The sequence below is a fragment of the Callionymus lyra genome, chromosome 11 (assembly GCF_982586985.1).
Source record: "Callionymus lyra chromosome 11, fCalLyr1.hap1.1, whole genome shotgun sequence".
In the NCBI taxonomy this organism is placed as follows: domain Eukaryota; kingdom Metazoa; phylum Chordata; class Actinopteri; order Syngnathiformes; family Callionymidae; genus Callionymus; species Callionymus lyra.
In genome coordinates this window covers 21447903-21463345 of record NC_141828.1, presented here as the reverse complement: position 1 = coordinate 21463345, position 15443 = coordinate 21447903, and the positions used below count along the sequence as shown (strand labels likewise).

The window sequence follows — 15443 nt, the reverse complement described above, 5'->3', positions numbered from 1 at the left end:
ACAATTCCATCAGAAGCAAAGCTAGTGTTGGTTTATTATTTCCATGCCGTGGTTAAACTCTGCCATTTTCCTATTAACCCTCATCTATTACACCTAGACCTCGGCTTACTTTTACATTTCCACTGTGAACAATTTAGCCATTTTGTACCGTCATTATTCTAATTTGCCCAAGTGAAAATATGAGAAGGAGGCATTTTGTTCCCTGTGATCAAGTGGGAGGTTTTTAATGTGGGCCGTGCACCTTCAAGAGAGATCTGATACTTGAGGGCCAGAAGTGTTTTTGATGGAAACTCCATTAATGATTGATAATGAGAGGAGAGCGGTTTAAAAAATCTCGCTGCTCCGACACTATTACTTATTGAACGCTCCGCTTGCGTTTTGATGGCACATACAATATCAATGGCAATCTAGAAATATTTTCTCTGGTGGAATAATTTATGATTCTTGACGAAAATGTATAGTAGTAATTATTTTTTGTTGTTTAGTTTTACCGCCGTGGTGCTCGTTTGTCTTTTATTGAAGCCTCAACATTAGAAACTGTTCCAAAAAAAGTACACAAGATATAGTTTAAGCTCGTAGCAGAAGCTAAAAGGCTAGCATGCTATATAGACAGGAAACAAGATGGACGTTACAGACGAGAAGTATAGAGGTATTTGGATGTTTTTGATTTTGGGTGTAGTATCACTTCAACATAAAAAAAGTATATGATCAAGCTGTACAATAGTTTTTAAAATGATACATTTCATTATTTTACTTAAATCTATTTAATTGGTGGAATTTTTGGAATCTCAATGTAAACAGAGTTAGGTAATTATTTCCGAAAAAGCCTGTTAAAAAGAGAATTTATATACAGTATATATTTCCTGTTTTATGTCAATTTAGTAGGTCAATTTATGTCAAACAATCACATAATATAGGAAAGTAACATTTCTAAAACAAGCAACTTTTCAAAGTTATATTTTAATTGAATGACTGATAAAAAGTACAATAAAAAAAATGTATTAACAGGGTTTTTATTCATCTAATGGAATTGTTACAATCGTCACTGGAGTTAAGATAAGAATCTTGGCATTTAATCACATGGTAAATGTCACATTAGTCCCAGCGTCGCACGTGTCACTAAGTCTTCAGCATGACTCGGTTGACGGTCATGACGAGAAACCCTCGCACACGGAACATGTTGAATATGATGTTGAATGACGGAGTGGATGTTTGAAGTGATGCTGGAGATTCGTGTCAGCCAGTGTTGGAGTGCGTGTCAGAAGAAGTTCTCCGCCGCCGAGTGCTGATCCGAGCACCATCGAGACGAACTGACAGGCCTGCAGGGTTCTCTGTGTCATCGCCAAGGTTTCTGTCAGTACTTTCTGTGGGAATTCTCTCAGAAGGCACTGCCGTACTTCCACACTGGAGACCTGATTAAGTCTTTTATGCTGCATGTGGCATCCACGCAGCGGTGCGCTCGGGCCACTCGGCACAAAGTGCTCTGAGGCTCCTTTAAGGCACACGAGAGTGGATATTTTCATGATGCATCAAGCATGTCGAGCCTCTGTGTAGGTAATGATTATTGGCTAAGAGTGGAAAGTGCCTGGGAGCATTTTTATGTGATGATGTCTTCTTGTTTTTTGTGTCTTTCTTGTGTGACACTTTCATTTGCAAGTGTCGGTTTTCAACTTATTCATTTATGACAAAATGGAACCTCACTCCAGTGCAGGCCTTTTTCTAAATGAATAAATAATTATAAGTAGGTTCATTCATAATAAGGTATTTTGCTCTAATGTTACGGTGCATTCCCGACTAGAAAGAGAAACACTTGTATGCGTTTGTTTATTGTTTTTCCAGGTTATTAATTATTTGAATAATTTTCTTTTTCTGACACATAAATTAAGTTAACAGAAAACGTCAAACAAAGAACACAACATCTCAGATATCGCCCTATAGTTTGTCTCTGGTCTCCGATCATTTTGTGCAACGATCTTTGGTCTCACTGTATGAAGTTTCTTTTTCACGTGTTGTGTAAATTGTAAATATTTTGAAGTTTACCCGTTTGATTAGGTGAAAAGGAAAACATTATAACGCAACTAAATCAAACTGTAAGATCATTGTTAGCATTTAGCTAAAATTAACTTACATTTTCTAAAAAATAAACGGCATTGGTTTTCTTCCTCTGTGATTATGTTTATATAAACTTCCTATTTCTGTAAATATATACACGTCATGTGATTAGAAATGTTATGATTGGATCGCGCCATTTTAAAGTGACAGTGTCCTCTCATGTCGACTAAGGGTTGAGATTATTTTCAGAGTAATCTGTTCCTTTTTAGAGTTATAGACAAAAAAGTATGTTCATTTTAATGTAGCGACTGGAGCTCAGTTGTCTTCATCTTCGTCCAAAAAGACGCACTTAAAAACCTCTAAACAATAATCGCTTTAATAGTCGTCTGTCGCCCCAGTTATCACATCCCTGACACGATAAGGTGGCGACTGGTTATTCAGTAATGGATGTGTCATTGTCGCAGCGAGGCGGCATGTGTTGCCCGTCTAATGTCAACAGCAGTGTATTTACATAAGCTGCTTCCTGCCGGCCCGACCGTCCTGAGAGCACCAGGAGCTGCAGCGTCGAGGCTGCGTGATTGGATTTACGGATGGAGATGAATGTGAACAGAGGTAATAACACAAAGGCGTAAATCAGAAGGAAAGAGCTGGAAGCACTGTGCTTGACCTTTGTGAACGCTGATAATGATGCTCCAGTCTGATACACTCCTGCTGGGCCTGCAGTGACACCCGGTTCAGACGACACTATCAGAAAGTTGTCGATGTGTTTATAGGCGACTTGGTCAACTTATCTTTAAGTTATAACTGGTTGTGTGTGAAACGAGTGCTCAGCACATAGATATTTGTGCTCGGACTCTTTCTTCAAGTGGGAAGTGAAACCTGTCCTTTCCCTTTTGTCTGTCTTCCCATCTGTCCTTGCTCTGCAAAAAACATCAGCAGGGTTATTAGAGGAGCCCTATGGCCGCCGCTGATAAGGGCCACACCGGCACTACCACTGACAGCATTCCCCGCCCGCGTGGCAAACACAAGTGGCGGCCCTGGCTGAGGGGATTACTGCCTGCTGCCATTTCTGCTGATGCCTTTCTTTATGTTATCCTCTCCAGTCAGATGTGCTTCGTTTGAATTACTTGGCTGATGTTGTGGAAATGGAACTCAGAAATGTCTACCTGCATACAAATGAAGGCAGGCACACATGCCTGTAGTGCCACGGCACGCAAATACACCATTTGTAACGGTACATAGGGAGATAACGGTGATTCAACACTTGTTTTTTTATTTTTTTTATTCAGTCGTCGAATATAAGTACAACAACATTAAATGTCCTTGAGTGTCTTGTCTATTGAAATAGATAAACTCTCAAATGAGTGGAGATTCTTGGATCGCAAGAGACTTTATCACAATTAGCAAGTGGTTTCCTTTTATTGGCAGAAACCTTGAGCAGAACCAGGCTGGAAGGGAGTTTTGAATGAGCGTTTTGAGCATCCTGACAGAAGAGAGGGTTACAGTAGTCCAGCCTGGAGGTAACAAAAGCATGGATGAGCTTCTCAGAAGCGTCTTAGAGAAGACAATGACTGAGCAAAGTTAACCCCCAGAGTCTTTGCAGTAGTGCTAGCACAGCAGGATGGGGGTCCATTGTGAGAGACTAGATCATTGGGTAGAGGTTCTCTAAGATCTTGTTAAACCACTAGTAGAACCTCAGGTTGTGAAGTAAAAGTGGGTTTCCAGGACTCTATCTGTAATATAGTTTGTTTTCAAATTGTATTGTGTTTTGGGTGTTTAAAGCAGAATATGCATTGTTGAGTGATGGTGATTTTTGTAATGTGAAGTTAAATGGTTACATAAAGGTGGTCCGAGAAGCTTTGTATTCTTCAAACAACAGTGTGTGTCATGTGACTTACAGAAAGACAAGAACACATAAAATGACTAAAAGCAGTGATTTAGTCAGTATAATGGCTATTGATGTAAGAACTTAAATGGTAATGTCTAGGAATCAGTGCCTTAATTAAAGATATCATATATTTTTCTTCTCTAGACATTACATTTGTACAAACAAATGAACTGTAAACATCGATTGTATCTTATAATAAATGAAAATGCATGCTTAAATCAGGCGTCATTCTTGGATACAAACATTCAAAATAAGCATCATGTATTGAAACTGTGATCAGAGACTTGTTTCTGGCTCGAGGGGGACCCCACGAATACAATAACACCCATAGGTCGTGTCGAAGAGTGGCCATGTTTCTGTAGCGCGAGCGAGCGGCGCTTTACTCTGGTAATCGATCCAGTTCGGTCCACGGGAGGAGAGAGAGGGAGGCCCTAAGTGTTGTCAGTTTGCTGCATTAATTTTTCAACCATGGCCGGCGGAGAGACAGAGGAGGGGCTCACACACTGATCCTAATGCACCGCTTTGTCCGCCCGCAATTATTCTGCTGTTTATAAATGCTCACTCCAAACTCTGCTCCTTTCAGAATCAATTACAAGCGATTCTGCGGCTCCGTCCAGCCAAGCTTCCTGCCGATGACATATTTGTTTTTCCTCCGTCTGGTCCGAGGGGTTCAAACATAGCCTTCTGGTGGTTCAGTGCCTCTTTGTCCTGGTGTTTGTGGCGTCTTCTGTGGTACAGTATGTGCCACTGATAACAGACCAGAGCTTTGTGTTTGGACCCGGGCTCTGGGGTTTTTGACTCACCGATGAAATCAGCAATAGGATAAAAAAGCTACAGATGAAATACAAAAATACTGCTATACTTAGAATCAAGTGCGACGAGGACAGAAGGATCGTCGCGTCCGTCACCGCGACACTGTCATGAGTCATTAAAGAGGTGCTCGCAGTCACAGAGGACGTCACTGCTGACATTTGCAGTCGTGAGTCATATTTCTAGCTTTTATCTGATACTTCAACGGGGCGACTGGCGCGTGACACATATGATTTTTTGCCTGGGAGATGGAAATTAGCCGGGCGGCCACAGATGTCATGCAAAGCATCCGAGAATGTGGAGTGACGACGGCTTATGTCGAGCACACTGTGAGGGCGAGTGGGAGTTAAATGGTGATCAGCGGAGTTACACGATCTACGGACGAGCGCCGAGGGAGCAGGAAGTTCCTGACTCCTAAATAACAAGGATGGGTCACATGCTGGCGAGGGGGTTAGATCTCCCCTCAGGGATTTTTTTTTTCAACAATAACTCCACTTAGCTTGTCAGTGACGACACGTATTTAAGGTTTCTAATCTGAACAATGATTTTTAAAAACAACAAGGTTAAAGGTCAAAATAGTTATGTTCTTAGTGCTTTCAGAGGAACAAAAGGATTTAAACGGCAGAATCTGTAAACACAACTTTTCTTTCCAACGTTGAAGGAGGGATTGATGACGCGTGGGGACGAACCCCGATGCTTGACCAATCACAGCAGAGTGGGTGTGGTTATAGTAAACAAGATTTTCATCTCCAGAAAAACTTCAGTAGGCGGGGCTTGAGCACATTTTGAAAAGAGTTTTGTACAAACAGACACATACTGATGATACAATAGAGTCCAATATCTATTTAAGATACACTTACATCAACAATTTTCGTTCTAAATCTTTTTAAATTTAATGATTTAATGTGCGTCATTTAGCTCAAACAGATGAAACACAAATGCGACATGCACTCTATTTCTGCACTGTGGTAACATTTTTATTCTACTGGTTAAGCTAGTTGTAAATTATATAATAATATATCATTATATTATAACCTATAATTAATAATGATGTGTTGTTATTTCCAAGATAGTAAGATTACATTGTTTAATCATTTATGTGTATTTAACTGTTTTGTTTTTCATTTAAAAAAATCATGTGTTGTTTTTACCATTCTGGTAATAAACGTATTCTGAGTAGTTTTTTTACATATTTAATTGGCTGTAGAGACCGGCGATGCTCATGGATGTGGTAACTGTGGACATGATGACCATAGGCTTCACTAGGAAGCATGGAAAAGATGCTGCCTGATTTTTTGCATTTTTCTTTACCTGTATTTGGGACCTGTAGTGGTATTTTTGCCTGAATATTAAGTGTAAAATCATATTGGCTTGGTGTAATAACTGATCCAGTGCAGGAATAAGCCTGTTGTCATTCCCGAAAGATATAGATCTTAAAAATGCGGAAGCAAGTTAAGCGAAACGAACAACAAAGTGATAATGAACAAAGTACATTAGAAACATTATCTTAAGCCCCGCCCACTGAAAATGCTTAATTTTTCTAGAGAGGAAATCTTGTTTACCATAACCACACCCACTCTTCAGTGATTGGCTAAATATTGAGGTTTGTCACTGTGTCTCATCAATCCAGGAAGTCAACACTCCTAGGGACTCGTTGAATAAACAAAGTGGGGCGTGATTCCAGTTGGCTGGAGGAGTGTAGCCATTATTACATCATATTGAACTCCGCTTTCGTAACCTCTCATTCGTCGAGATTTCAGACGGGGGAGAACTTAATAAAGTAGTAAGTTCAAAACATGGTCATGATGAGAGACTTACTGCATCTTGGACTTCAACATTAGGTGCATCAAGCTTTAAGCTGCCCCGGGCTGAACAAAATGTATATTTACCTTAAAATAATTGATATTGCCTTTTATACTTTGAGAGTAAATTAGTTTAGTTGTACTATTAATGTTGACATCCATAATATCTCTCCCTTATCTTAAACACTTTTATCAACATGAACATTTAAACCAATCCTGGGTCTTCTCCCAGTGTGACCTTGGACTAGCTCGGCAACAATAGGTACCTCAGGAGAAAGTCCAGTGAACCATCTAGATGTTGCACATCTTCGTAGCTCCTCGGTCGTTCCGTGCAACAGATGTTTGTCCTCCATCCGTTTGACTCGGCGATCCCGACACCCTCCTGCCTCCTCCACGAGCCAGGACAGGCCCTTCGCCACTCAAAAAGCATGATTGCATTCTTGAGCTATTCCTCCCCCTCCTTCAGAACAAGAGCCTCCGCATCTCTCTCCCTTTCAAGTAGAGGCTGCCGGCCGCCTCTCCCCCTTTGAAGATGTAATCTTGGAAAACACTGAGACATCTCCGGGATTATCTTAAATGTCTTCAGTATGTCAACAGCCCGGCTCTGTCGCGGAGAAGCACTGGATGTTTAAAGGGTTCGGCGATGATGACGGTCGAGGAAAATGCCACGCCGTGGAGGTAATCACAGGGTCAGCTCGGCTGACTCCATTCAGGGCCAAAACACCCACTGGTTAGAAGTGGATGATAACAGACACAATGAAATGATGTATTTCCCCATGTGGCAGCACTGTGTTTACAATTCAAGGTAATAGCAGGCAATGAAGCGCTCAGCAACAGATGCTGTTAGGGCAGACCTGGGCCACATTTAGACTTCTCATCCTCTCCCGAGGGCCTCCCTTGTTTTAAATTAAACATACATGATTAACTGAGCCTTTTCCTTTCGTATTAAGTACGTGCCATTATTGTATTATCATTATATACTTCCCCTGTCATTTATTACACCTCATTTCTTAACCAATTATTACACGGCATCTACATAATTAATCAATCATTTAATTAAGGTAATAAAGTTCAATATTTTAAAGTAATAGTCCTATTCAATATTTATATTTTTCTACTCTTTTTTTAAAGGATCATCTTTTTAATTCACATTCATCAGAATCAGAAACTTTTACTGCTAGTGTTGTAACATAGGATTTTTTGTGTGGTGTCATTACAGAATTAAAAACGCACAAATACAAAATAAGCAATAGGAATACAGCATCATATAAAATAATAAACATTAATTGCTTGTATTTTTCTTTTTAATTTTGCACAAACATTTTTTTTATATAATTATGTTTGAAAAAAAAAAAATTCATTATCTGGTATTTCGACACTTTTTGGATGTCTCTTTCTTTAATATGATGAACTGAAAATATGTCTGAAAGCTAATTTTAACATCCAGTTGGCTTCCTTCTATCAGTCCTGGCTTGGTAACCTTTCAATCAATCATTCTTCTCTCTTCTATGCAAATAAAAAAGGCAGTGAGCTAGAAAGCGATCATCTGTTAGTGACAGCGAATCATTATCCATCAAACAAGTTGGAACGATTTAAAAACATTTGAGTTTTTTTTTTTTTTCCAATCCTATCAGATGTTATCAGGAGGAGATTTTATTGAAGGAAGGGCAAGTCCTCTGAAACCAAATCAGAGCGTGTCTGTCTGGGGAACATGTTGTTATCATAATAACCTGCTGCGAGATGATGACTGCTCAACCCTTGTTGAAGTTGACGCTGAGCTGCCATCTTCTTCTCTCCCCCCCACCCTGTCTTTGTGCTCTGTTCCCCGCCGACTGCAGGCCAAAAACACAAATATTGTTTTGGTGAGATCTGGCTCCATGATGTAGTGCAGATTGCGTCAATGTGTGCGTGCGTTGTGCTGGCAGGCTAGACCGGCTGCTCCCAGGAGCCCAGACACAACCGAAACCTCATTTTCTCTGTTTCAAACAACATGCACTCTGTCGGGGCTGCAGGGCCGGACCAGCTTTGCATGTTTTTTTTATTTATTTTTTTTATTACAAATGGTGTGTCTGAATGAAACACGGCCTCTCCTTCACTGCTGGCATTTGAACAGGAGGAAATAACAGATGATGATATCAGAGCGGAGGAGAAGGAGAGCACTCAAGTTGAAGGAACACTTGACCTGTTTGTTTTGCTAAAATGCTATTCCTCTGCTAATTTCCTCCTGATAAGTATCTGACGGCTCAAAGCAATGTGTTTTATCTCGGCCAAAAGGGGAAATGGCTTCTCCAGCTCACGGTCCCGATCGATGTAGGAGACTCTGCTGCTTTAAATTGCATTCTCCGGGTTTTTAAAGGTCTTCTATTAGCATGCAGGTAATCAATTACATATATTAGTCGACCTCTTTTAGTTTAAGACTGACCTTTTCCCTGCAGTCGCTGCAGCTCTCCTGCTGCATTCTTGCTCTGGTCTCCTTCCACCGACCATCATTGACTGGTGTTTGCTGTGTTGGGGGGGGCATTGATTTTTACTGCTCTGCTTTGGCAGTTGATGAGGGGTGTTAAGCGTTCCAGGGACAACACGTCCTCGCCATGAGGAGATGAGGTCGGCTTTTACAACCGCTTGTTTTTACGTGCATGTTTGAATGAGTTCAACCTCTTGTGTCCGTCGTTCCCCTCTAAAGAAAGCTGAATAAACATGGTGGCATTAAGGGCTTTGTCGTCCCTTTATTTTGTCGCTTAACTGGCTCATTGTAAAATTATCTGGAATTGTCTGTTAAAAAAGATAAACTAGGTTCATAACCCAACGACAAACATGCTGTCAAGCCAGCAGAAGCTGAGAATTGTTTTTCTTTCTTTTTTCTAGTAAATTGTTCTTAAATGTCAGAGTTAAGCGCAACAAAAATATGATTATATCCTGAAAATCTATATTGCTAACATTTGCTAAAACGAGCAACAACAACAGTTGATTCACGACAGATTTATACAAAACATTTTACAATTTAAGACTGTTTCAACAAAACAAAAATCTTGAGGTTTTTAGTATTCTAGCCTGGCAAATTTTGCAAAGCGTAAATAAGGGTGAAAAAAAGTTTGATTTTTGGTATATTTGGCCAAATTTGACCCCCTTTACCACATTGCTTAAAATCCTCTTCAAATCGAGTATTTAAAAGCTTTGGCACAAAAAATCATTTAATTTAATTTCAAATGAATGAATTCCGCTGCTAATAAATACTTGAAAGTTATTGAGTTAGAATTGAGTTGAAGTAAAATCTGTCAAGGAAACCTTTTGGGTAATTTCGAGTGCTCTTTATCCATCTTTAAACATGTGCCATCTCATCACTCCGTGACATTTTTTTAACTCGATTACTAAATTATTTGATAACCGCAGCCCTAAACACAGCCTTGTGGCGGCAAACTTGAGATTGTTTTGTTACACACTCGTACATTAGGAAAGAAAACCTCATTTAGCACCGTTGCTTCCTTTGAAGATTTTATTGCAGCCTCTTATCACGATGATAAAAGACTTCACACTTCTGACGGGAATAAAATAAAAATCCAGAGTCTGCCGGAGCTGGTACTCAGGCTTTCACTGCAATATTCAGCACATTATTAAGGAACACATTTCTTTGTGCTGTGCCGCTCTCAGCGCCATCTGTAGTGCTGTGCCCAAGTGCTAGCAATTTTCCTGAAGTCTTGTGTCTCTCATGTGTTATTACGAGTGAAACTCGATTCCAGATTTCGGTTCAATGTTCTACTGAACTCACGTTTACATTCTCGTACTCAGAGATGCTCTTCACTGTTAGTCTATATGCACTTCCTCTTCCTGGTTATGATTTCTTCAAGGATATAATTTCATTTTCTTTTTAATAAAACTCAAAGCTGGTTTTACTTGGAAGGATCAGTATTGTTTCTCAAATCCTCAACATATCTAAAGAGAATTCATCAGTATATATATCTTTTTTCATTCACTATTCAAGGCTACTATTCACATGGATTAGCTGGTCACTGATGCTCACACTGTACTTGGTTTCACCTTCATTTTTAATCTTCGAGAGCAGTGAGCTTGAAAAAAAACAACCCAAAACACTATTTATGATGACCTTTAAATGTTTAAGAAATGTATTATTGTATTTCAATTTAAATAAATAAAGACAACATAGTGAAATTTTAACCAAAGATAAATTAATGTAAATGAAGAGATGGACCCACGTAAACGTACTGAAAATACTAGAAATCCGAATTATCTAGGGATGGCTATGATGGAAAATTCTCGATACCAATACCTTTATTTCGATGTGGTTCCTAAAGAATCCTTTTTTTTCAGATACCATTTTTAAAGATCAATTCTAGCAAAAAGAAAATTTCATTACACATGGTACAAATCCTGATTTTATTCCTTCAGCTTTGCTAAATTCCACTTCAAGCTGTTTCCTAAGAAAATAAAACCCCAACAAATTACCGTTGCACAAAAGAACACTTGCTAAGTGACGAGTGACGTTCACTGCCTTTGTCACTTCAGTTGTTGTTTCGAAGAATTAACAAATGATGAAGTTTTGATCACTCGTGGATACTACCGAAGCTTTTTGGTCTGTGCCACAAAATAACTTGGATCGATACCCGGCCATAGAATAATCTCAGCAAAATATGATTACAAACCAATAAAAATAGGAGAAAAAAACTATTTGAAGCCAATTCAATATATTGTTGAATGATAATTTAAGTTTTAGTTAAGTAACGGGTAAATAAATACTCAAAAATGAATATCAGGAAAGGGTAATAAACTCACTCAGGCACACAAAAGAAGCAGGAAGACGTGTAGCTCTTTGTGAGACAATCTGCATAATCTCTGTTTCTTTATGGCACTTTAAGCGATCCAAGTATTTAAAATGCATTTAATGCATTAACGATCGGATCGAGAAATGGGAAACATGCTTGAAGCAAGTGATGGCTGCTCTTTAAGAGGGTCCATTTGTGCGTGTTATAGCTGTGTAATATCAGCCTAATAGGCTTACCTGTCATCACAGTGTGAGACATGGAGTCCGTAAATCACATTTGTCTGCGACACCTGCTCGCCTCCCCGCGTATTTATGGCTTTCTTCTCCGCCCTGTGTCTTTCCTTTCTGGACCGGATCCAAAACCAAGCCTTCTTCCCACAGTATGGTCTTCACCGGGGTCTCGGATTAAACGCACAAGCAGGTGTTCCGATATATGGGCAAGGGGCCTCCGCAGTCATTGATACACCCCATCTGTTTAAAACCTCCATACATTGTTATCCGATCGTCAGTTGGACATATTTAACATTCACGCTAACATTCCCAACCACCTTTTTTTTTGGTCCTCTTAAAATGTCTATTTAAAAGTTGAACATGTTCAAATATGTTATTTTTACACTCGCTGTCCGTCTATAATACCTTCCCAAGCTGCGCTAACATTTGTTTTCTACTCTATTTCATTTTTATTCATTATTCATTTATATGCCATTTTAAGGTGATGTCTCTTATTTTATTTTAATGGGTTGTGTTTTATTATCAACCTCGTTTTATTTTATTCGTATTATTTCGTCTTTATATTCTGTACTGCCGCCACAACAAATTCTAAAAGGTTTTCTTATTTCAATAATTCCTCATGAAAACTTAATACAAACACAGTTATGGATTATATTTACTTTGCCAAGAAATTAAGAAATGGTCGCACATTATACATTTTTATTTATTTTATTATTTGTTGGTTAAGAAAGCCGATGGAACATTAATAAAAAACTAAATTAAATAAATCAGTATCGAAGACGCTGGATATTTCAAAGTTAATTACATAAATGTTCATATTTCATCTAAAAATATGTTAAATAATCAATTATTTATTTTAAAGTATTTTGGGGCGCAGCTTGTTGGAATATCGATACAGTAACCTTAATTAAAAAACACAAAATCAAAATCTAAACACCATCTGTATATTCCTGGGGTCCAGAAATGTAATGTTGCTGATCTAAGAAGTCTCTGGACAGAGGCAGCAGGGTGTTGGGAGTCGTACTACAGCAGGTTTAAATGGACTCTGGATGAGGCTGACCAAGTGGGCGGTCTGCTCATAACCTCTAGGAAGGACATCGGTCCGGTGTGATGGGGGGTTGGGGGTCATGCTGCCGTGTGTCGGCCCGGCACAGTTGTTCATTGGTTCATTGGATCTCAGTCAGGGTTACCAGCTAAAGTAAATGTGGGCTGTAACGCACAACTCTCTGGTGACTCCCTGCATGCATTTTTCAACACTAAAAGTCTCGGTGATACACGTGTCCTCTGTCTGAACTGTCCCATTCCATTCCAATAAATCTAACGCCGTCTTTCTTTTTTCTGCCTCCCCCTTGTTAGATCTTCCCCGGCTTCAGCGAGGGGCATCTTGTGAGGAATACATGAAGGGCGGGACGGGGCGGGAGCGGCGACAACAGCGTCACAACCTCCGCGGTCCGAGCTACACAGGTAAGAGTTTCCACGGCTTATTGGTCCGACCACCGTTATTCCTTCCTTCCCCCAAACGCTGCTGGCACGCAATGGCGGAGTGAGAGTAATGTGGCTGGTTTTGATTGGAGCCTCGTGGGCTGGAGGCTGGTGTGGAACTGGGAATTGAGCAGTCTGCAGCTGCTTTACGAGGAGCTGTGCAGGATCCTGTTTGGCTCCGCTTGAAGAAAACCAGCCAGTTCCTGCTGAGAAGCCCCAGTCAGGGCCGGAGAAGTGGGGATTAAACGATGATTTTCACGGAGATGATTCCGCGGTTGTTGCATGTGGTGAACTTTTAAGCGGCGTTGTGTAAATCTAGGGTTTGGTATCGATCGACTCGCTAAAAAGTGACAAATGAGTGACTTCCTTTGTCACTCCTCAGTTCAGGTTTTCATAACTCATGGTTACCGACGAAAAGAATCATATTTCGGTACTTTGGCATTTTGGTCGGAGCCAGAAAAAGAACCGAAGTCCAATACTCAATATAAAATATGTTCACCATGACATGTTTCAATTAAACCTGTGACAGTTTGTCAACGCCATTCACAAATTCTTTAACTTTACTTAGTAGCTAAGATACCATAATTATCTTCTTCTACTGTATTTATCATCAGGAGATATTTCAACCTCCTTGATCTTAGGTCACAAAGTATGTTTTTTTTAGATACCAAATATTGGAAGGAAGTATCTTGGCCTGCAAGTTTTGACCACTGGGTCCGAGTTAAAAGTGTCCTAGATAAACCGAAAAAAATATTTTCCTATTAAATGATGCGGAAAAGTAAACAATAGGGAAATTTGATAATTCTGAGAAGTTTTAGTCATGATTTTATATTCTGGAGAGCTACAATCTGCATTTTTAAAGAAGCATTTTATATACTTTATAAATCAATATTGTAGCGTTGCATGCTTTTACTTACTTACTGAACAAGTTTATAATCCAAACTTGTAATTATTTATTTTAAGTGCACACAGGAAAAAGATCACATTCACTGAAGGATTTGTGTTGTTGTTTTCAATGTTTAATGTCTTGAACATACACAACTTAACAAATGAATAGAATCATCAGCATGGTTCTGCAAATCAGTTCAGATCTGGACCTTTTTTCGGGGGAAATATAATGGTTTAATATGTGGTATTAATCTTAAATTTATATAGGAAAGAGTAAACATTATCACTGACCAGCAACTGGTACGGATAAATACCTTGGTATCAGTATTGTAACATTTTTTTTAACCGTCGTACACGTTCTTTACACTCGATATGTGCGTGAATATTGGATGTAAGATGCTAGCTCTCCTTAAATGCAGATTCTGTTTCCAGGGATTAAGAGTGAGGATTGCGGCGTGAGGTGTGGGTGAGATTCAGGGAATAAATAAAAAAATAAAGTACAGCTTAATCTTCTTTGCAGCAGTGTGTGTGTGTGTGTGTGTGTGTGTTTGTGTGCAAGCACTGAGCAATGCTGCCACCCCAGGAACATCTGCCTGGCACACAAACACACACTCCGCCAGACAAACCGAGTTACCACACACACACACATGCGCGACTAGAAGGGATCAGCCAAAGCGATTACCGCACGGACATCAGAGCATAGAAAGCGACAGGTTTAACACGCACACACACGCACAAATAGACCGACTATAGGCAGTAACAAGTCGTGTGCAGCAACAGAGAGCGAGGCAGTGCCAGACGACAAGAGAGCTTGACAACACACGACTGTAGACACTTGAAAGAAGAAAGAGTTTCACTGGGTTTCTCCGCCGCTTGTCGCCTTGTATTCATCTTGTTTGGTATTCACGGACCTACTTTATTCCTTCCCCTCGTCTGTCTCACATTAACACATCCACTAAGTTGGGGAGGTTGATCAAACGGCGGCGCAATCGAGGCTGAATCCGATCAGACGGCTCACCAGGATGAGTAATGTAGAGTTCCGCTGGCGATATTTGTTTAGAAAGCAGTGGGCTTTCTTAACAACATGTTACAGACTGCGGCAGATGTTACCCTTTTTACTGCTTTACTTCACTATTTTAAAAAAGGCCATCAGGGTTCATGCTTTGTCCCGTCATTGTTGAGTCCACGACATTCCGTGGGAATGTCGTGGACTCAATGTTCTGGGTTTGTTTCTTGAACAAGTGATGGAAAAAATGCAGTGTGGGCACCTGCCAAAACCACATCTTCAAATGTATTGTATTTCTCGAACATTTCCTCTCTTTCAACCACATATTGGGAGAAACGATTACCAGATTCAGCTGAAAAAGGGATGAATCCAGAGACAGTCTGAGGATGTTACCTCTTCATCTGGTCCTGGATCTCACACATCACAACCTCTTGGGAGAAAGTGTCGGTTTAAACATTTCTTCAACGCAAAGAATATACACCACAGGCTAGTGAGGCGAACCTTTAC

At 39.9% G+C, this 15443-nt stretch overlaps 1 protein-coding gene across 4 annotated transcripts in view; it reads left to right on the top strand.

The window, feature by feature from the left end:
* Positions 1–15443, top strand: part of zmiz1a (zinc finger, MIZ-type containing 1a) — a 127043-nt gene that overhangs the window by 20477 nt on the left and 91123 nt on the right. For all 4 annotated transcript variants that reach the window (XM_087803104.1, XM_087803103.1, XM_087803105.1 and 1 more), the window contains exon 2: positions 12917–13024. The gene's annotated coding sequence lies outside the window, so the exon portion shown is untranslated. The remainder of the gene's footprint in view (positions 1–12916; positions 13025–15443) is intronic.